Source organism: Dendrobates tinctorius, unplaced genomic scaffold (assembly GCF_039654945.1).
Source record: "Dendrobates tinctorius isolate UK_male_01 unplaced genomic scaffold, ASM3965494v1 ptg000028l, whole genome shotgun sequence".
NCBI classification, from domain to species: Eukaryota; Metazoa; Chordata; class Amphibia; order Anura; family Dendrobatidae; genus Dendrobates; species Dendrobates tinctorius.
In genome coordinates, this window is record NW_027361696.1 from 72,213,378 (window position 1) to 72,237,252 (window position 23,875).

At 44.7% G+C, this 23,875-nt stretch overlaps 1 protein-coding gene across 4 annotated transcripts in view; it reads right to left on the bottom strand.

Moving 5' to 3' along the window:
* The window catches only part of LOC141085543 (carnitine O-palmitoyltransferase 1, liver isoform-like), a 65,584-nt gene extending 54,552 nt beyond the window's left edge, over window positions 1-11,032 (bottom strand). For 2 of the 4 annotated variants that reach the window (XM_073570986.1, XM_073570983.1), the window contains exon 1: window positions 2,375-2,498. The gene's annotated coding sequence lies outside the window, so the exon portion shown is untranslated. Of the gene's footprint in view, window positions 1-114; window positions 271-2,374; window positions 2,499-10,882 lie in introns of those variants that run through there. The other 2 variants (XM_073570984.1, XM_073570985.1) reach the window with 2 other exon arrangements.
* Window positions 11,033-23,875: the final 12,843 nt, after the last annotated feature.

Here is a 23,875-nt window from a genome sequence, read left to right on the forward strand (position 1 = left end):
TCCAGCATCACTGGGTTTCCTAGTGGTCGCAATAACGCAGTGAATTTACAGCGACTCCCAGACTCCGATCCCCAGGAGAACGACGGCATCTGGAATAAAAGCACTACAACTCACATGATCCGGCAGAGAAGAAAAACTCGTTCCACCCACAGACAACTAATCTAGAGTGGGAACCACAAACAAGCTGGCTCTGGGTGATGGATCTTAATAACCCGTAGATAATTCATCGTAATGTGTCTGACAAGCCTGAGGATCAGAGAGACGGAAAAGCAGAAGTGCTGACTACTACTACACCCAGCCTGTATGTAAACTTGGCCACGTGATGCCGCATGTATATAGGGCAGAGGTCCCGCTCATCGCACTGCACACACCCACAAACCACAATCTGCAAGAGCAGAGACACAAACTGACTGAACGCTAGACAGAAAAAGCCTCGTGACCGGTACGTTACGTCACCAAATTTCCTGGATTTCAAATTAAAGAGGAACTCCGAGCACGTCTGTCCCGTTGTGCCCCAACGCTGATCAATAGGATAGCTAAGGTCGTGTTCACACAGCATTTTTAGAATAAGCTGCTCTTAACAGCTGATAGAAAGTAGACGCGGTTTCATGAACACTCCTGCCCCCCATACATTTATAGATACTGTTCAACTTCGCCTTTTCTGGGGAGATTTTTCTTTATAGGCTTCTATGCGAAAAAAAAAATGGATTCAAAACCAAAGAATCCCAGAATTTCTGCAGCAAAAAATGCATTTTAAAACTACACATAAAAAAAAAGAAGAAAATGCTACTGGGCGAGCAGATACATTTGTGCAAAACAATAAGTAAACAACTAAAAGTGAAATAAATACAAATTAAAGTCACTTTACTTTTTTTTTAAATGTTGCACTGCTGTGACTCTAGATAAAGGTGAATTTTACTCTACCTGACGCTTCCCCGGGGCCTATTAACCGGAAGTGAATTTGGCGCATGTGCTTTACAGGTAGAGATGAGCGGATCGATTTGCATCCAGTGTAACGACACCCAACGGCTAGATGGAAAGTCCCGTGAGTTTCCGCTGTGGCTTTCGAATTGTCAGAGATGGCGTGACGACATCTTTACGTCACGTCACACAAGATGATGTTGTGCCAGCACTTGCTAATCCAAAACTATTCCGGGAACGCCGAATGTAAAGAGACTTGCGGGCCTCCAGTCTAGCCGTTGGGTGTCATTGCACTTGATGCTGGACTTATCTCTGTGCAGGGATCTGTGGGTGACATAGGACGCATCATCCACATTAGGCCGGTTTCACAAGTCAGTGTCTCCGGTACGTGTGGTGACAGTTTTCTCACGTACCGGAGTCACTGACACACGTAGACTTATTCAAATGAATGGGTCTATGCATGTTTTCACAGACCGTGTGTCCGTATGCAAAACACGCTGACATGTCCGTTTTTGAGCAAGAGCACGGATCACGTACCGCGCACGGATGGCGTCTGTGTGCCGTCCGTGTGCGTTTTAAAAGTTATAGGGTTAAGATGGAAACAAATTGTTTCAATACACGGACAGCATACGGATCACACACAGATGGTACACGAATGTGACAAATTGAAACGCGGACACACATATCTCCGGTACCGTTTTTCTGATACCGGAAATATCAGGACGTGTGAAACCGGCCTTAATCAAGGCAGGAGTGCAGCAATTCTGTTGATACAGGTGGCGCAGGTCACATATCACTGATGTCAGTCACAGACCACCAACACCATCAGCGTATTGCAGGGGGCTTACATACAAAGTTGATGGACTGCCGTACAAGAGGGGTTAAAGAGGCTATTTTTTATTTTTTACAATGGGGCTGAGAAGTAACAGGCAAGTTGTGCCCGGGCACCAAATTGTGCCAGCATAGATCGGTCACCGACCTCTCCTGCGGCCACCGCTGACGACACATCTACAGAGCAGCTCTTCCTCTCTGCTCTGTTGATGGGGCGATTTCTCTACTTCTGTGGTGGCAGCGATGACATCACGACTACGACACACAAGCCCGTCACTGAGGCAGCCCAGTGATTGGCTGCAGCGGTCGGACTCGGATGCGTTGTAGTGATGACGTCAAAGCTGCAGCCTGCCAACGATGACCGACCCACAAAGTGGCAGTTATCAGCCACCTCATCTGCAAATTTGGTCACAAACTATTCACTCATCACACCACCCCCCCTTCTATGATAACACATCAGGTGACGTCACCTTTGCCTGTCAATTATTCATTTACGTCACTAAACCTTCAACAGCTCCATTTCGTGTCCGTCAGAGTGTACAGTAACGAGCTGTGCGGTTAGTTTGCTTTCTGTGGCCGGTAATGAACGGTAACCGAGCACGGGCATCATAGCAGAACTCACCGTACAGGACAGCGCATGAGCCGGGAGGTCTTGGTTGCCTGGGATGAGATCGCGCATGCGCAGACACACGTAGGTGGAAGCGAGAACAGGAAGGTAGCGCGCCTGCGCATAGGACAGCGTGACGTCACCTGCGCTTGGCGCTGTTAACGAGAGAGCTAAAGGCTAGTAATGTTAGCAGGAGGAGGAAGCAGTGAGGATGATGGGAGGAAGGCAATGCAGGAGCTGGTTACTTGTGGTTGCAATTAGTTGGAATGCCTTTGCACAAGCGGTTGCCCTGCCCACTGGTGATAAGGAAGGGGATGGGAGACTGGTAAAAAAGGCTCTGGAAGTTTGGAAAAAGTGATTACATCGGTTCATGCATTTCTTTTTCTTTTTACTTTTGCTGCCAGTTTCACCTTTTTTTTTTTTTTCTTTTTTTTTTAATCCTTTTTTTCCAACATTAGGAAATGTTTTTGGTTTTTTTTTGGGGGGAGGGGTCTTGTAAATTTTGTTGTCATTGCGCCAAATTCTTAAATCGCCTTTTAGTGACTTGTCAGCAGCAACATTTTGCAAATCCTTTTGAAAAGACGTAAAGATGCACCAAACTGAAAACTCAGCCTGGACCTTACTCCAGGAAATGATACCCCCCAAAAAAAAAAGTGACATTTGCTTTGTGACTGGAAAGGAAAAGTCCGCATAAGAGCATAATCGAATCGTTTTATTTAAAGCCTCGTTCACACATCTGATTTTTGTGTAACAACATTATCTGTGACCTTCATTGCTAGCATTCGTCTCTATGATATTCTGTGGGGCTGGTCGCATGTCTGATCCCCCCCCTCCTTGGACTGAGTGTAGACATGTCTGATTGTGATACGAGGATCGGATGAAAATCAGCAATGCTAGTCTATGGGTCCGTGAAAAAAATTGGACCTCGCTTGGATAGTTGCAGCGCTGAGTTCAACTCCCACCAAGGACAACATCTGCAAGGAGTTGTATGTTCTCCCCGTGTTTGTGTGGGTTTCCTCTCTAATTTCCTCCCACACTCCAAAGTTGGGCCATCATCAGTACCTGGGCAAGTACCGGAGCCCTGACCAAGGGGTGGGGGCCCACTCGCCGTCGGGGTGTGAGCGTGCTGTGAGGTCCCTTTGCCAGTGCCGTCACCTGCGAGTGGCCCGCCTGCCGCTTGCTCCTGGCCCCGGCACTTGCAATACTCGCCTCTCTCTGTTCCTGCGCTGCGGCGTCTTCTGTCCTCTGACTGTGACGTTCAGGTCAGAGGGCACAATGATATCAGTACAGTGCAGACCGCCAGAAGACGCCAAGGAGTCTGGAGCAGAGCAGCAGCAAGCGACAAGAGGTAAGGATTTCATTTTTTTTTTTTTTTTTAAGTGTTTCGAGCAATGTATGGGGCCAATTATATATGGAACAGTATATGGGGGCTAATTACTTATGGAGCTACACATGGGGCCAATTACAGATGGAGCAATATATGGGGCCCATTCTATAATGCTGTAGATAAGCCCCCGATATGAACTGAAAGAGAGGAAAAATAACTTTTATTGTACTCACCCGGGAAGGGGGGGGAATGCAGTCCGATGGGTGGTGCAGGTACGGTGCCTCCAATCTTCTTGCCCTCCTGCTTGCTTCACGGTCTTCGGCACCACGCTACTGCACAGGCGTACTTCTCTGCCCTTTCAGGTCGGATCGGAGCTTATCTACAGCATTATAGAATGCTGTAGATAAGCCCTGAAAGGCAGTGGCCGCATCTTATAACGGCCAAAACAGGTGACAGGTTCCCTTTAAGGTACTAGTTTGCAGTTACTCTATGTGACTGCAGACATGTGAATCCTCACAACGTGCACAGTGTAAGGATGCTCTGGTGGCGGGCAGTCATGTGACTGCAACTATGTGATTTGCATACTTCCGGTCACATTCCAATAAGACGTCTAGTCGGCATGTGACCACATGTATACAAACTGTATACTTTCGGTCGGGCGCTACGCTTCTGGCGCAAGCAGCACCTGAGAATCCTCAAAGTACTCAAAGTGTGCGTGATGTAAGGATTCACAATTCTGCTGTCACATTGGGACTGCAGACTTGTATGCTAAGGCCGGGAAACCCCTATAATAATTATTTTATCAAAAGATTATTTTATCACACAGCCTTAAACATAATGCAGTGCTATTTTTAAAGGGCTTGTCCAGGATTTGAAAGACATGTCTCCTTCCTTCCAAAATCAGCAGTACATGTCCTGGGTGGTGTCTAGTATTGCAGCTTAGCTCCACTGACGTGAATGGGAATGAGTTGCAATATCTCACACAACCTGGATTGATGAGGCACTGTTTTTGTAGGAAATCAGCCATGCTTTTCTAATGCTGGAAACTCCTTAAAGGGGTTGTACAGAATTATAAAAACATGTTTTCATTTAGAAGCAGTGCCACACCTGTCCATGAGTTGTGATGTATTTTGGCTCAGCTTCATTGAAGTGAATGAGGCTGAACTGTAATACTATGTATAACCTGAAAAGAGGTGTGGCGCTATTTTTCAAAGAAGGCAGCCATTTGTTTTTGTTCTGCTAGAAAGTTTTAAGTCCTGAAAACAGAGGGCAGAGATTTCATTTGTGCAGCCGCACAGGGGCCCTAGAGTTAAGGGCAGGGGCGTAACTATTTCTTGCCAGGTCCCTGCGCTGCAATACACACCGCCAGCCAATTAGAGGCCGACGGGGGCGCAGGGCAGCAATGGCATATAACACTCATAGCTGTCACACTGATGTCAGTTGCTGGTCTCTGCTCCTACTGCATACGAGGACGCTGCATGACGTGGGAGCGTGAGTAGAATGTTTGGTTTTTTTTCTATGTGTTCGAGCAGTGGCAGAACAGGAAAATATACCTGGAAGGAACCCAGGATGGGGGCATATATACCAAGATGGGACTAAGGATGGGGGACATATATACCAAGTAGGGGCCCAGTATGAGGGACATATACTGTATACCTGGAAGGGGCCAAGGATGGGGGCATATATATACCAGGAAGGAACCTAGGATGGGGTACCTATATACTGGGAAGGGGCCTAGGATGGTGGACATATATACCGGGAAGGGGCCATGGATGGGGGACGTATATATGGTGAAGGAACCCAGGATGGTTGGCATATACACCAGGAAGGAACCCAGGATGGGTGGCATATATACCAGGCTGGAACCCAGGATAGGTGGCATATATACCTGGATGGGCGACATATATGCCAGGAAGGAACCCAGGATGGGTGGCATATATGCCAGGAAGGAACCCAGGATGGGCGGCATATATACCAGGAAGGAACCCAGGATGGGCGGCATATATACCAGGAAGGAACCCAGGATGGGTGGCATATATATATTGGAAGAGGCCAAGGATGGGGGGGACATAGGGACATGCATATCAGGAAGGAACCCAGGATGGGGGTCATGTATACCAGGAAGGGGCCAAGGATGGGGAACATGCAGATCAGGAAGGAATCCAGGATGGGTGGCATATATTCCAGGCAGGAATCCAGGATGGGTGGCATATATTCCAGGCAGGAACCCAGGATGGGTAGCATATATACCAGGAAGGAACCCAGGATGGGTGGCATATATACCAGGAAGGAACCCAGGATGGGTGGCATATATACCAGGAAGGAACACAGGATGGGGGACATATATACCAGGAAGGGGCCAAGGATGGGGGGACATAGGGACATACATATCAGAAAGGAACCCAGGATGGGGGACATATATACCAGGAAGGGGCCAAGGATGGGGGACATACATATCAGGAAGGAATCCAGGATGGGTGGCATATATTCCAGGCAGGCACCCAGGATGGAGTACATATATTCATCTGGAAGGGGCCAAGTATGGGGGGACATACATACCAGGAAGGAACACAGTGTGAGGGACATATATACCTGGAAGGGGCCAAGGATGGGTGGCATATACACCAGGAAGTGACCCAGGATGGGAGACATATATACCTGGAATGGGCAAAAGATGGGGGGGGGGGGGTGGCATACATACCAGGAAGGAACCCAGGATGGGTGGCATATATACCAGGAAGGAACCCAGGATGGGGGACATTACTACATAATGGATGGTGGGTGGGCCACACTTATGCCCTTATAGGATTTCGAATGCTACAAGGGCCCATACATCTGACCATCATAGGAAGAGGGTGTCCAGGTCCAAATTTTGCATCGGGGCCCATCTGACCTTAGTTATGACAGTTTAATGGGGCCCATTTCTAACTCCAAAACAGGTGGAATTGTGCATTATGCAGATGTATTGAACAGCAAAGGATATTGTTCTAGCACGGGGGGGGGTCTCTTCTATCTGTGTCCATTCCTTGACTATGGTATCTGACTACATGCCTGCATGTAGTCAGATACCATGGAAACACAAGGGTGTTTATTGGAGTAATAGCCAGAAAAAAGGCGAGAAATATGCAAACATTTTTAAGCAAAGTTGCTTAATTCTCTATTTTAAATACCATCCAAAGGATTTGGAAGTTATCGGGAGAGTGGTGGTGTTTTATGGCCTTACCCCGAGGTGATAGTCGGATATAACCTGCAACATATTGTGCTCCTATTTTTATAAAGTGAATTTCTGCTTAATGGCAGTAAAATCTGGAACCATTTAGCTGCAGGGTGTGACATTGCTTAATGGGTGGCAATTACATTTTTTTTTTTTTTACATTATGACTCAGAATGGAGGGTGGATTTCTCAGTATGACACCCAAGGTACAATAACAAGAAAATGCTATGAAGGGAGAGTAAAAAGATCTAAAAAAAAAAAAAAAAAAAATCATCAAGTTAATTAAATGAAAGTCTCAGTATTTTGTACATTTTATTACTAAGAGACAGGACGTAGGTGCTGCCGGTTTTACCTCATACCCACATGCTCTGTTAGTGCATGGTCTTGTTGCCTAGCAACGCACATGGTAACCTCCATTTTTCTCTCACATATCTGCTATTATCAAGGTTATTTATGATTGACTTGTCATGTCTGGAGGCCAAACGTACGCTGCAATGGTGTCATGTGTCAGCACTGTACACACATGGTACCAGGTGGCACCGACACCCGTATGTATTGACACGGATACTACAAGGTCTGGGAGTGAGGACGCCATATTGCAATCATAGATGGCGTGTAAGGAGAGGTTTATCGTCGTGATTTCCTATGGCTAGATTAACCCTGTTTTTTTAGGAGGATTTCAAAGCATACCTGCTCCAAAATCCTTCTCAAAAAACCTATTAAGTTCACATGAGGAGGTTTTTGAGAGATTTTTTCTGTTGACGAGGGTTTGAATAACATTTACAATCGTTATTTTTGCAATATGTTAACACAGCGCCTTTTAACGCTTTTTTTTTTTTTAGAGGGTCAGCTAAAAAGGCATAAAAAGCGCTAAGAAAACAAAAGAATAATCGCACTAACTTGTATGGGAAAACAACTTGCAGTTCATATGTTCAGGCTTTTAAACATCTGGGACACTGCCTGGTGTTTTTTTTTATGTAGAAAACGAGTTGTTTTTTTTTTTTCATTGTTTGATGGAGTTTTATAAAAAAAAAAACTCTGAAAGTATCAAAAACGGTCAAAAATGCTCAAAACAGTGCTAAGAAGTATCACCAGAAGAAAAAACCCCTCAAGAAATAGGAAAAAAAAAAAGCTACAAAAAATGGATGCCGTCTGAACATACCCTTATATTTGAAGCGGATTCGATTTATAATCCATTCCAAACAAATTGAATGGTTGCAAAAAAAAAAATTCAGGAAAACAATCTAAAGATTTTTCCTCCTCCAAAAAACTCCCTCACAGCCAAAATTCCCTCTTTGTCACTGATCCATCACAAAGTAATGGAGGGGAATGGAGTAGCGATGTGACCCGCTAGGAACTGCGACCGCAATAAGCAAAATGTCTGAACCATTTGGATATTTTTGCGATTTGCTTGTCACGGTCGCAGTACTTTGCGGGTAGCAATGCGTCCCGATTCACCAGCATTGCTTTTTTCTTGCGGACTCCGCTAATAACATCTTTTCTGTTTTTATCCGATTTTCAGATCAAAATCGACCTTAAAAGGGTCAGTGAAAAAGAAGGGCACACAAATGTAAGTTATTCACTGACTAAGCCTAGAAACATTCAGCTTTTTTTTTTTTTTTTTTTTATATATTTTTTTTTTTTTCAATCATTATTTTTTTTTTGCATGTTTGTTAAGCGATTGCCTGTCTTTTCAAACAGGCCGATAATGAGGAATGAGAATTCTTATGAACACTCCTTTTCCTTAAGGCCCCCATACATATTATATAAAAGTCATCCGAATCCACCTATTTTGGTAGGATCGGCCGTCCATCTTAATGCATATGGGACCTTCCATTTGTCTACTGACATTATGCTGGGTATAAAAATCAGAGGTTTATGGTTGGCCCGTGTCTCCAAAGTAAACAATCAGGAGACAACCATTTTTTTTATTCTTATTTTTATTGTTTAATTATATGGTTGTACATCAACCAATGCGTTTCGGGGCCTTCCAATTATTTTTTACTTTGAAGCGACAACTGTCCCATTTCTCCCAAATGCCCACCTGGGATTGGTGTTGTAATATGACACAGCAAGTATAAAAAACTGTGATTTTTGGTCGGTGCATTGCTTCAAAGTAGAAGATAGAGAGGCCCTGAAACGCATTGTATATCTTCTACTTTGAAGCGACACACCGACCAAAAACCTGATGTTGTGTTTTTTTTTTGTTTTTTTTTTTATATACTTTACAGTGTCATCATTGCAAGACTCATGCCAGACGAGCATTTGGGAGAAGCGATACCGGCAGCTGCTCATACTGGTGTGGCATCTTGGGTTCTGTGCTCCAAGCGCAACCCTGCAAGGTGAGCATGAGCGCCCCACGGGGATACTGTCACTAGGTGTTGCTGTATAAAGCCCAATTTTGTCTTTTTCTCTTTGTACATGTAGATTGTGTTTAGGGGGGACATATGGATCGGAAGGTTGGAACTCAATTGCCCAATCTATTTGTTCGACTGGGAGTTAAGTTGATCCTGGCAGTGGCTCTCCTCTAAAAACAGGAGCCCTGACTAAGCAAACAATTTCTGTGTATGGAGGAATTGGAAGAGATCGCTGTTGGTCCAACTTTCATCTGTCTGACAACTATCTAAGGCTAGTTTCACACTTGCTTTTTTCTGCAGCGCGTTTTTCCCGCAAAAAAACGCATTGAAAAAACGCATACATAAGCATACAACTGCTGCGTTTTTTTCAAGCATTTTTATGAGCATGCATGAAAAAAACGCAGCGTTTTTATGCGTTTGTATGCGTTTTTAGTGCGTTTTTACCGCGTTTGCGTTTTTTTCCAACATTTTTAGGTGGCCCCTCACACTACCCAAACCATGACTTTACTAACCCTAACCCTGACCCTAACCCTAACCCTTAACAAAACCATACTTAACCCTAACCCTGACCCTAACCCTAACCCTGACCCTAACCCTGACCCTAACCCTAACCCTGACCCTAACCCTTAACAAAACCATACTTAACCCTAATCCTGACCCTAACCCTGACCCTAATCCTTAACAAAACCATACTTAACCCTAACCCTGACCCTAACCCTAACCCTGACCCTAACCCTTAACAAAACCATACTTAACCCTAATCCTGACCCTAACCCTGACCCTAACCCTTAACAAAACCATACTTAACCCTAACCCTAACCCTGACCCTAACCCTGACCCTAACCCTTAACCAAACCATACTTAACCCTAACCCTGACCCAAACCCCAACCCTAACCCTGACCCTGACCCTAACCCTAACCCTAAACCCCCTTAACTAACCCTAACTCTAACCCAAACCCCTAAATTCCATGGTTAAAAAAAAAACCGCATATGCAAAAAAACGCATACATGAGCATGCCAGTGCGCACATATGCGCATCCATAGGCTATAATGGCCATTTTTAGCGCAAAACGTGCGCATATGTGCGCATGCGCTTTTTTGCAGGGCCAAAAAATGCAACATGCTGCGTCTGGAAAATACCAACGCACACCCCAAAAAAACGCAGCGCATGAAAATCGCATACATGCGCTTACAAGCGCGCAGGTATGCGCACCCATGTTAAATATAGGGGAAAAAACGCATGCGCAGGTATGCGTTTTTTTCCAGCGCTAAAAAACGCAAATGTGAAACCAGCCTTATGTGTACGGCATGCTTTTTTTTTTTTTCTTTTTTCTTCCGCACATAAAATATTTTCTAAGGAAGCAATACATTGTTGCAGGACGGTCAAAATAAAATGTCATAAAGGTCTGTTGATAACCGCCAATATAGCAGACATTAAGATTATTTGCAGAAGCATTCTCAACAAGATATCAGAAACAGTAGCATGTCGCAATGTTACATAGTATCTGCAGTTAATAAGGAGATTTGAAAGCCTTTCACTAATTACCTGCTATCTACAAAATTTATCTCATGGCACATATCCAGGTCCCATTTATCTGCGTCTTCTCCCCCTTTCCCTTCTTACCTCTTGTATTTTGACAATTCTTCCAAGCAAATGAGAGAAAGTGTGGATAGCCTTTGGAAGATCCGCTGGTTCACTCAGTTTCCTCTCTGATAGGACTATGTCAGCTCTTGTAAACAGGTTAGACGTGTTTGCATTATGCAAGTCAACGCCTCAGATCTTAAACTCTACAATTGTGGTAAGGTGAAAAACCAGCCGGGATTGAAGCCGAGACAAGGGTATGTCAGGTAGGAGTGGCTGGAGGTACTACTGCCTTTAGACATGTGTCCTAGTAAAAGCAGCTGATGGAAACTAGGTGTTTGGTTACCCTTCTATAATGTGTAACCGGAAATACTAAAACCGTCACTGGGACGGTATAACCTTTGGCCTTGTGACTTTTATGAGTATTAGCTTTTTATAGGAAGGGGTTGTCATACATATGCACATCACCTATTGAGATAAATGTCATGATTGTAGGGGTTTGACTACTGGGACCACCAAAGATCCCAAGAAGAAGGATCCCAAAGACCTGAATGAGTACTGGTGCATTCATTTTAAAGCTCATTTACTGGCCTGTTTGCTCCAGCCTAATGAGTACTGATGTAAACAATAGTAAAGGAGTTATCCAGGACTATAAAATGTTTTCACTATGGGCCGAAAAACTAATTACCTTCCTGTGGTGTCCGGCGTTGATCTCTCCCATCACAGACTGTTCCTGACGGCAATTCAGCAGCTTCTCTGTTGACATTGCGTGACTGATGACGTCATGCTAACTGAAAGCCGGTTCCCTGCTGCCTAACTGTGGGGAGCCAGTTGTCCAATACATGACATTGGCAGTCATGCCCTGTCGACAGAGCAGCCTAGAAGAAGAAATGCTGCTCTATTGACATGGAGCAGCTGTATCACTGGCAGGAACGGTCCATGACTGTTCTGAGCTTGCGCTGGGTTGAACAGGAAGGTAGTTACCTGCCTGTTAGTTTTTAGGCTTATAGTGAAAAAAATGAAATGGAGGCAGTAGTGTGTGTATGTGAGCAGTGTATATGACTCTGTACACAACTCTGCTTACATCTACAAGGTGTCAAGCTGCACAACACTTAGGTCAGCGCTATTGTCCCTTCGTTTCAGTAATTCATGGGTGTCTCAGGACTTGGTCCCTAACAGATAAAAAGTTCTGAGATGTGTCACGATCCATTTTTGGATTTGTGGCAGCTCTGGTGCCACTATGATTTAAAGGGAATCTGTCACCCTTTTTTTTTTTTTTTTTTTTTTTTTTTTGAGATATCACATAATACCTTTTTTAAATCGGTTTAGATGTATGTGAATTGCCGCGGTCCGGTCCGATGGGCGGCCCTTATTCGCCTGCCCCCCCCCGTCTTGCTCTACGCATTTCTTCTTTCTTCTTCCTGCGTGCACGTAGTGGACAGCACTTGTGCATTGCAAAGGCCTCCAGCGCTTGCGCAGTATGCTTTGCCAAACTGTGGGCAAAGCATATAATCGTTACTGCGCATGCGCCGGTGTTTTTCAGCGTGGTCTATGTTCGGCTTTCTCAGCTTCCCTGGGTACGCAGGGCTTTACTAGGCAGCTGACGTCCAGGAAGTGAATCCTGCATGTGAAGGCTTCCGAGGCATAGACAGCGCTGAAAAATACCGGCGCATGCTCAGTAACGATTTTATGCTTTGCCCACAGTTGGGCAAAGCATACTGCACAAGCGCCGGGGGCCTTTGCAATACGCAAGCGCTGTCCACTACGTGAATGCAGGAAGAAGAGAGAAGAAATGCGTAGAGCAAGACAGGGAGGGGGGGAGCAGGCGAATAAGCACCGCCAATCGGACCAGACCGTGGCAATTTACATACATCTGAACCAATATAAAAAAGGTATTTATGCATGAAAGGTGCGGGGTCAGGGGGAAGAGAATCCTTATGTGACACAATTGAATTATATCATTATATGATATCTCAAAAAAGGGGTGACAGATTCCCTTTAAATGTTGCCATTTTTTCCTTTCAGACCAGCAGGGGTTAATGTCAGTTTCCCTTGCTAGCAGCTTGCTGAAACTGCAGAGTTTCTAGGTCACCTGATGTGGGACTGTCGGTGATAGAGCATTCTATGTTGACCAAGCCTGGAGTAAGGAGCTCTCTCTGGTTGCAGTGGTGCTTCTGCTGTTTTTTTTTGTTTTTTTTAAGAGTTTGTGATCCTGGTGCCTTTCTTCTGCTGTGCAGTGCTTGGCAGCAGAGGAAGTTGTAAAGCTAAGTTGTGTTATTACCTCATCTGTCTCGTGTTTGTCACTGTCCCCTGTGTTGTACTATCTGCAGTGGTGAGGTTAGCACCCTTGACGGCCAGTGCACTAGCCAGGGCAGTGTGAGGTGACAGCGAGGGACGAGGTTCCTGACAGCACATTCACCATCATTGTGGTCAGTGGACACGTTTTTTGCGGCATTGGCACTAGTGTATGGGGATTCTGATGGCGTCTCCCTGGCTGAGTCTAGACTCTGTAAGATCAAGCAAGGGGGCCGGCCGGATGAGGCATACTGCTCAGAGTTGAGGAGATGGGCCACTGACACGCAGTGGAATGACCCTGCTCTTAGGAGTCATTTCTTTCAGGGTCTGTCAGCTAGGCTACAGGATAATCTGGTGCAGTACGCTACTCCTGGGTCGTTGGAAGCCGCCATGGTCCTTGCTATTCAGGTGGATAGACACCAAATCTGAGCCCTGTTGTTCTTTCTAGGGAGGAGGATACACCGGTGCAGACGGACGAACCTATGCAGATGGGAGGAGTCTCTTCTCAAACGGGGTTACCTGCGGTTTGCCGTGGTATGGGGGCATGTTTCTACTGTGAACATACGGGTCATTACCTCAATGTCTGCCCAGCTCGCGCCAATGTATGTGAACCAGTTCAAAAGCCGCATCCCCCTGCTCGTGTGGAGGGAGGGTTTGTATATTTCTTCCAGCTTTTCATCTCATTGTACCATTCCTGCTAGTGTGGTGGTTGTTGGGGTTACTGAGACTACCGGTGCTCGTGGATAGTGGAGCAGGAGTCAGTTTGGTAGATTCTCACTTTGTTCTGACCAATGGTCTGATGGGTAGGACGCTGGCGAGATCCATTAGTGTTCAGGCTATTGACTCTGTTCCTCTCAGCCAGGGGAGAGTGACCCAAGATGTAGATATTAACCTGCGTATAGGAACTCTTCATGAGGAGTCCCTGTCATGCTATGTCTTGGAGGGTATGCCAACTCCCATTGTCCTAGGTCTTCCCTGGCTGAAGAAACACAACCCGGTCATAAATTGACGTCCAGGGAAGTAGTCAGTTAAGACCAGTCTTGCAAGGCCTGCTGCCTGAGAGCTACTGTCTGTGCAGTCCTTCTTAAACCTACCCCTTCTTCTTTGGAGGCAGCTAAGGAGCTACCTGGGAGTAGGGGCAGGATTCAACCCTCACCACAGGTAAACTCTGAGTCTCGGTGTCCTCCTGGGAGGAGGGATCAGGGAAGGGTGGTGGTTCCCTCTGTATGTAGTGTGGATATGAGTTTGTTGACACAGGGGGGCGCCTCTGTTGTTGGTTCCTCAAAGAGTTCACCATCCTTTGTTTATTTCCACGCAGGTGTTTTCCAATCAGGTCTGGACCAGTGTGTGAATAAGTACGTGTTGGTGTCCACCAAAAACATCAGGTGGAAGTACGCAACTGGGACCTGGAGTTCTAGGGTGATCAGGCCATATCGGGTGTCTGCCATTCTCGGGGACTTTCCAGCTTGAGTTACCGCAAGTAATGCACGTACACAACATATTCCACAGGTCGGCGCTCTGGAGATTTGTTGCGCCTCCGGAGCCTACATTATTTCTATCTCCATTGGACTGCGTTTGCTGTAAACCTGAGGATCAGGTGACTGCGGAGGTGAATCTTTGTGGATCGAGGCGTCTTCACCATACGTTGTTTACGGTGAGGTCCGGTGTTGAGGATTCAGAGGCCCCTTATTGAAAGGGGGGTACTGTCATGATCCTTTTTTGGATTTGTGGCAGCTCTGGTTCCACTATGATTTAAATGTTGCTTTTTTCCTTTCAGACTAGAGGGGGGTTAATGTCAGTATGCCTTGCTGAAACTGCAGAGTTGCTAGGTCAGCTGATGTGGGTGGTGACCACTCCCACCATCCTTTAAATGGCCAACTGATGCATCAGCTGACTGTCGGTGATGGAGCAATTCTATGTTGACCAAGCCTGGAGTAAGGAGCTTGCTGGTTGCAGTGGTGCTTCTGCTGGTTTTGTGAGTTTGTGTTCCTGGTGCCTTTCTTCTGCTGTGCCGTGCTTGGCAGCAGAGGAAGTTGTAAAGCGAAGTTGTGTTATTACCCCTTCAGTCTCGTGTTAGTACAACACAGGGGACAGTAACAATCTGCAGTGGTGATGCTAGCGCCCTTGCCGGCCACTGCACTAGCCAGGGCAGTGTGATGTGACAGCGAGAGACTAGGTTTCTGATGGTGGTGGGAGGGAAGGACCCACTTAGGGCGTTAGGAGAGTGCAGGGTCAGGCTCAGGTTTGAGCAGGAGGTGTCCATTCCTCATTTCCCTATCCGTAGGGCTTTCCTCTCCCCTTTACCATCCCGTTGTGTGTCCGCTACCGACTACCTTGTTGGATCGTGACAAGGTGTCACTATGTTTTTTCCACATCATAGTTTACCTTTTAACATTGTAATTCTGGAAAAATATATTTTTTGTATCTTTTTATTTAACCCTCTCTGTAACATAAGATATTATATATATTAGAGAAACGTGGCGTACCAAACTATTTGAATTTCAAATTCCTAATGTCAATCACACTAAGGCTGTGTGCACACGCTGCGGATTGGTCTGCGGATTTTTCCGCGCGGATTTTGCAAAATCTGCAGCTAAATCCGCAGGTCAAAAGACCTGCGGTTTATCTGCGGATTGGCCTGTGGTTTTGCCCTGCGGTTTATCATCTCTACAATGGAGGAGATGGCAAACCGCTGCGGAATCCGCAGAAAAGAATGACATGTCAATTCTTTCTACAGGTTGGAAACCGCAGCAAAAACCGCGCCGAAAAATCCGCACCATCTGCACTGCGGTTTTCATTTTTCATTGGATATAATTGTACTGTACAACGCAGCTAATTCTGCTGCGGATCTGCAGGGCCAAAACCACTGCGGATCCGCAGCAGAATCTGCAGCGTGTGCACATACCCTAAGTCATGAATCTCAGGTTAAGGTTTTTGGTGCATTCCCTGCTCCCTCCCCCACAGGCATTTAGCAGGTCAGGCAGAAAAGTGGAAAATATGGGATGGTGGGGGATGGATGTGAATAGTTGTATCTGGACATTCTCTCGAATTTTCCAGAAAGTAGTTGTAGGACTAGAAGGAAAATGCTCTGTTCTAGCTTTCCAGCCAAACTGGTTATGTACAATTAAGAATGCCTTTGGGTTAACCACTTAAAGGCATCTGAGTGTTTGTGCAGTGGATTTTCAATCCAGGTCATTTTGCAGGCCGAAAATCCTCTGCATATTACACAACCATCACTGGGGATAGGATTTTATAAAATCACATTTGCAGACCCGCTGTATAACGCTATTGATTGGTGCTGCATTATTTTAAAATCCACAGTATGTCAATTTATTCTACATATATAGGTTATCTAGGTGTCTTTTTCAGATGGATTTTGTCATGAATCAGCCTTTAAAATTGCTGCAAACATAATGCGCAGCAACGATAACCGATATTTTTTTTATCTGCTTCAGGCTTCGGAAACCTGAATTGTTTATAAGAGACATGCTCGTTTTTTGGGCAACTTCCTAGAAAGCCACCGCTTTCTATACTTTTGAAAGTATAGCGTAAAAAACGCTGTCAGCTGAAACACCTTAACAACAACAGCGACCGCAACGTTGTTCTGAAGTGGCTAAGTATGGGAAAACTTGGCGCCATTTTTTTAACTTTTCTAGGTGTTTTTAGACCAATTTTATGAAATGAATGTCATATTGCAGAATATGTCGGCGCTATACAAATAAAATTTATTATCTTTTTTTGGTGCATCTCATTCCACTCCCTGGTTCAAGTTATGTTTTTGGTAGAAGACTAACTAACTTGCAACAGTTTATCGGATTGTGTGACTTTTTGTGCTAAAAAAAATTGCAGTAAAAGGACAAAATAATGAGCGTTTTTGATTGTGAGCAAAATTACTTACCTACATACGACCTTTCAGAAGAATTTGGGGCAAAATACATCAATACACACCACAAATAAAAAAAACAAAAACAAAAGAATCGGGGTCACGGTCCCATACTTCTGCAGTGATCACATCACATCCATCAGTCACGGCGCTGCTTCAGTCAGTGACTGACCTCCGTTGGCATGTATCACATGTGATCGCTGATTGGTCGTGATATGACTTCATTGTTGCAGGACCACCTGTAAACTTTTAAAGGCAAGGAGAGGGACATGTATTGCAGTAAGTACACAGAATTAGTGCCTCCATTGAAGCCCCTTAGTGTTCAGTTAGACTAGAGAACCCGACCTGTCCCCCATGCCACCAAATGACCAGCATTTATATATTCTTTTATAAGTTCTCTACCAATTAACAGATCTTTAGAAAAAGTATTTCTGAACTTTGTTTTTCATATTCAAATTAACCTTTTGACTACTCGATGGGGTGTTAGTGTCACGGCTCGACCCCCCCCCCCCCCTCAGTGTGTCTGGGATGCAGTTACTGACAGGTCAGGCGTCCAATCTGGTGCAGGGGAGTGCTGAAGCTTTCGGTGCCTTGATTGTTCAGTCATCCAGCCTGGTGTAGCTGACGGTGTTGATTGACAGCTCAGCTGTCCAATCATAGATTGGGAGGTGCTAGCTGTCTCCAGCTGTCCATTATCCCAGTTGATTGCCATTCCACTTAACTGAGCTGTGTCTCCCAGACCTCTGCCAGACAATTTCAGACACCAAATTTTTATCCTAGATAAAGTCAGCCATAAAGCGAAAAGTTCAATATAATACCAAAGAAAGGAAACTTTACATACGGCCATGTATCAGTTTAAAACAATAGATTTTATTAAACAACTTCATAACAGAGGTTCTAAAAGGTAAGGCAAAATACCACAGATATTCTGGGTGGGTACAAAGTCCCAGGGGTATTGATAATTTTTACAATATTTTATTATACAAGCCACCAATTACAGAAATTCTCTGACACACATATATCTCATCATCACATGTACCTTTTGTTCTAATTGCCATATCACAGTAGAGGTAAAGAGATCCCCAACATATCAACAGACAGCAACAACAGGATGTTGCAATATCACACACCATAGTACAAATAAATCCCCATAGTATACAGCAAAGTGGCACAAGACCTAGACGTATGTCTGTCATATGTCTAGTAGGAGGCTTGTGTCATGATCATGAGTTTTTCTCAGTTTTTGTATATGCTTTGCTTATGAGTTTTTTGCCAATTCATTACTATTATTACGTCAGCTTGTAAAATAAAGAATAAATATTTTATGGGTTGTCTTTAAGTAATATTTGCTGCAATTATTTAAATAAAATATCTACTCTTTTGCAGTATTTTAAAGTCCCCTTTAGCAAAAAAAAAAAGTAAAATGCAAAAATTCTATTTACTAGTATCTTACTCATCCCCATTTCTGAGAACTCTTTCCCAGGAACAGAACTTAATAAGTTGACAGAAGAGGACGATGAACAAGTCAAGAAAATAACATGACACATATTGCTTATACCATGCAATGAAAAAAAATAATGCACTATTGCGCAAAGGTAGATGTCACATCTGAGCCCTGGTTGTTCAAAGGCGCCTTACCCATAGAAAAGGACATCAGTTTCATCAATGTCCCTATGGTAGGAGAGTTTGCTGTAGGACACAAGGGATTTAAGTTAGGCCTCCGATGAAAAGGAACCAACTCTAATACTTAAGCAAAAGACTCCAGCTCTCAATTCTGCAACACTTTCTCTCTTAAAACACAAAATTTAGTGATAAAAATCATTGACAATGGGAACAGTAACACCCAGTTGTCATACATTTCCAGGAGGAGTAACAAAGGAAGGACACAACAAGAAGCTCTAAGAAAAGAAGCTCCAGAACTGTTTCGTAAGTATTATAAATATTTACTTAAAACTGACATCGGGAAAGAGGACATGGGTTTTGTGTTGTAAACAGTTTTTTAACAGTAATAATTGGTATAAAAAATGACAACGAATGAGCAAAATGTGGATTGGGGTCTGTTATCATTGCCGGTCTTGTTCCCACGTGAGGATCCTCCTGTTGGTAAGCCAGAGTAAAGATCTATGGAGCATTCAGGTCCGCAAGATCATGCAGACACCAACATTGCAATAAGCTGATAACACTTGCACTTACATTTCTTGGATCCAGCGCTGAGTGCCCCATCCTCACTGTGCAGCCACTGGCCCTTTGTGCTTCTCCACCATGGAAACCCAGTGCACTCCTATGCTGTCACTCTCCAGGGGCCACTTAGCTCAGCTCGTGTGGAGAGACCCCTCCTGAAAATTCAGATGGTTGGCATCTGCCATTGTATTTTGCACATCCACAGCTCCATTATCTTTCTTGCCATACTCCGATGTGCTGCATTACCATAGAATTCCTCTTGACATGCCTAGCTCTGCTACATTGCTGGGCTCTACTATAGTGACACAATTTACTTCCTAACAAACCAACTTCTGTTTGTTCACTGGGCTTTGCTACATTTCTGCAGCGTTTCTTCTGACATGCTCAACTTTGATACTATTTTGGACTATCTTACATTGCTAAAGTGAGTTTTTTGACCTACTCGATTCTGCTATATCTCTGGATTCTGCTGCATCTCTTCTTTGGACCACCTGATCGACTCTGTTCTGCCACTGTTGATCTACTTCTCCTGTTGCCATTCTGTCTCTATAGCCTTCATAGGTCCAAATGGACTGCCCTGTTTCACCGGCATTAACAGTCTGTGCTGCATTGCAACTTCTTCTGGACCAAGAGCTTTGAGGATCCACTTCACCAGATGTGACATTACTTCAATATGATGCCCCTAGAGATGAGACAACTTAAAAATAAAGTGGTCATACACATTAGATGTGACAGGACCAATTAACCGTCTAAAGGGGTGTCCCAACTTTCCTGTGGAAAAGATGTCTGACACCGGCCTACTCCCTGTCTCTTATGAGTACGTATAAGCTCGGCTAAATGCTTCTTTACATGGGCTAGTAATTGAAGAACTGGCCAATTAGCCCATATAAACATGAATCAATTAGCCAAACAGGTTGTTTGCTTGTTCGTTGGCTGATTGGATCATCTATGGTGGCATGAATGTCAATATTGTCAGCAGCACATTGCCCTAGATCGAATTGATGTTCTGTGCTTAGTTTGTGCCAACTTGTATATAGTCCATCGTTGTTCATTTATGGGTAATAATTGGACCATGTAAATGGGCTTTGAAACTGTATGGGGAGAGGAGGTTGGTAATAGCTAGCGCTAAGGGCGCAGTCAGACTGCCATATTACTCGCAGTAAACGCATGCAGTAACGCAAAGGCGCAGAGCAAGGGTTAACAGGAGTGCGGATTAATTAACAATAATGAACTCCTCGCAGGGAGATAACAGGAAGGGGGAAGACAAGTTAAGCAGTGTAATTGTGATTCAACGCAACAGTCTCTATAAACTTTAACTTATCGTGACTCTGCTGTCTTTTAGTCGCTGGTAGTCCAATAGATGATGTAATGCTGGCAGGGGGGGCGACACTGTGTCTTCAAGATTTCCTGCCTAACACACGGTCATGCCTCTGGCGGCAGCGGGTGGTCTCCAGTTTTGTCCACTGAGCCCCTAGTCGATTGAACGGCAGAGCCGAATTGTGAAGCACCGCACAAGTCTCTCCTCAGTGTGTGCTCCTCTGCGCACCCACCAACAACTGGATGCACACACCACGATGTTTCACTTGGCACTCGTCTCACGGTACACCCACCGGTACCTGAACACCTGCACCACGCTGCATTACCCGGTGACCGTCTCTCTGTGCGCCCAACGGTACCCGGGAATACTCACTAACCCCCGTCCTGGGCCTCTGCTCTGCGCTTCAACTTGCTCCACAGCGCGCAGCCGATCCCTGCTCTCTCTCCTTCGGCAGGAACTTTCCACTTTTTCCCACACTAAACCCTGCTGTCTCCCCTCGCTTACCACGTCCCCTCCTTTCAGGTCATGGGTTCTTTCCGTCTCCTCTTTCCTTCCCCCTCCCCTGCAACAATGGACGCAGCCTCGGCAGTTCCAGACCCAGCGTCACAGAGTTACCCACAACCCGATCCTCTTCTTTACATGATCGTGACAGCTACATAGAATTACATGCTGTCACGCTCCGGTCAGGAGAGCTGATGACCAGTCCGAGAATTGTGATGCGATCCTCTAGCGAGTAATACGGCCGTCTGATTGCTCCCTTACAATCTAAATTGTATTCCTTCCGCCAACTATGAAGAATAGAAGAAAAAAAATATATATGTTCCAGGATTATTTGCCTCATCTGATATTTTTGTTACTTTGTGTCCCACATACAGTATTATGAATGTTAGAATTTTCTGAGACTTTTTACCTTACCTTGATCTTTTTATTACTAATTTTTTCTGCAACTTCTTGGCTGTATGCTTTGTGTTACATGTTCCTTGTAAGAAGGGATTAGACATCACACCCTGGATCTATGACAAGGTCATGTAAGGTAATTAAGGAAAGCCTGAGTAACATCCCTTGCAGCGTGAAGGTAGTTTTTCTAGCTGAAAATATTCACAAATTGCATTTTCTCTATTTCTATGCAAATGGTAAATTCTCTGAAATGTGTAGAGAAAACAACGAAGTGTCTAGAACAAGGGACTTATACTAAGAATAGTCACTGGGCTTCTAGAGAGAGGACAAAAAATGAATTTCCACAGTACAAAATTAGCTATAGCTGAAATTTTACATGGTGTGGCCATGCCGAGAGTGTGCCAAGAGTGTACCCAGCGTTCATGCTTTGTTTGATCTGTTAGTTTAAAGGGAGACTGTCAGCATTATATATCTGTGCATATATATCCCTTTATGGACTGTTGAGATTTCCAATTGCAATTTCACCAAAATTGCTAGTTTAGAGCAGCCTGCACACACACGAACTTGAGAAGGGCCAGCAAAGCTTTCCTGTTCATTCCTAGTGCTAAACATGTCATTTATTGCAGGGCAGGGTCAGAGAGGACATTGTGGCTATAAAAGAAGGTGAGACCTCAGATATTTGCACAGGTGCCTTCACATCGCACTTTTCAAAAACTTTTGAAGCTGGGCGCACCAATCGCCCACTTGGCTCAGATTTTCCATAGATAAAATCTACAGCATTTTAAAGTACCAGTGGATGAGATTTAATGGGGTAATCCACTACCACAACCCCCTTCTCAACTGCTAAAATTGGTTATAAATTAAAAAAAAAAGCCATATTGACCGTATGGCATAATATTTCATGACCGCCAGGATACACAGCAACAGTGCCTGTCCGATAGATAAGGACGGATATGTTTTTATTACTTTATGATGGGCAATTTAGCTATTAAGAAAGAGTTGTCCACTATTGGTCGATCTTTTTAATCTCCTCCACGTGTGGTTTTTTTTTTTTTTTGTGTGCAGAAATTGGCTTCTGTTGCTTTTTTTAAATCCACATTCGGCGCAGACTTCATTTTTTCTGTTGCTGTGGAAAAAGTGAAATCTGTTCCAAGTCCACAACAAAACCCTCAAGTCTTGGATCCAAGTCACCCATGGAAAATCATAGACAGCTCATGGATGCCATATGTGTGCAATCCATGTGCAGTCCTTAGTTAAAGGTTTTTTTTTCCTATTGGGGTAAGAATTTACAGGTAGGTTGTTGCTAATTGTCTGTCTGCTCCGCAACATTCTGTTCCAGCCCAAGCGGCCATTCTACTGCTTCCTTTGGCAGCATGTTAGCAGAGCAGCTCTTTCTCTCCTGTTCTGCTCATGACATCTGACGTCATGGTGATTGACATCTGGCTCAGCCTAACGCAGCAGGGAGTTGGCTGTCAAACATAACATCAGCAGTGATGCCCTGTCTACAGAGAGCAGAGCAGAAGACAAGAAGATGCTGACACAACACAACATGCTGCCACAGAAGAATCGCTGGCAGGGGCGGTCCAGGACCTCTCTGAGCCAAAATAGATTATTGCTGGAGAGACTAGGCAGATAAATAGCAACTCCTATTTTACTCCTTCATTAAATATAACGTGCATGTACATCATATCGAGTCCCTGCCTTTGATGAGGGCTTGCACGTCAAGCCCATGTGTTATGAACAGGTCACCGAGGAGGATGGCAGGAATAGGCTAGGCCACCAGGAAACCAGAAAGGTTGGTCACTTAGCGCATTGCAGTCCCCTAATCCTAACAACACAACTAACAGTAGCTGTGGAGCGTACCTACAATACCCTAGATGCATCGACACAGCCGGAGAACTAACTAGGCCTAAAGCAAGAAAGGTGAAATCTAAACTGCCCTGGATTAGAACCCCAAATAGCCCCCAAACATATATTATCAGTGAGACAAGTTGAAACACAAACGCAGGCAGAAAATAGACTGAGCAATTGATGGGGCCCGAACTGACTAGATAGGATAGGAAAGGAAAGACACTGTCTGCAATCATGCAAAAATCCTAAAAAATCCAACACGACTGATGTACCAAAAAACACTGAGGTCTCATGACCTTGCCCCCACTATATCAGCATTCTGGTATGAACTGGCAGCAAAGCAAAATAGACTAATATAACAGGGGACTGAACAGACTGACACAAGCTGTAACATATGGAACGGGGTCCAGCACTGCCCTCAGCAGGGACCACGCTGAACCCTCACAACAAGCAGAAAGAGGCAAAACCAGATCAGATGCAAAGGATTAGCAAATGAACAACTTAACTGAAAAATACAGGATCAGGGCAGGCGACATCAGACCTCAGAATGCACAGGAAAACTAATCACCAGCAGAGATTGAAGGAAGCCTGCTGACTTAAATACTCCAAT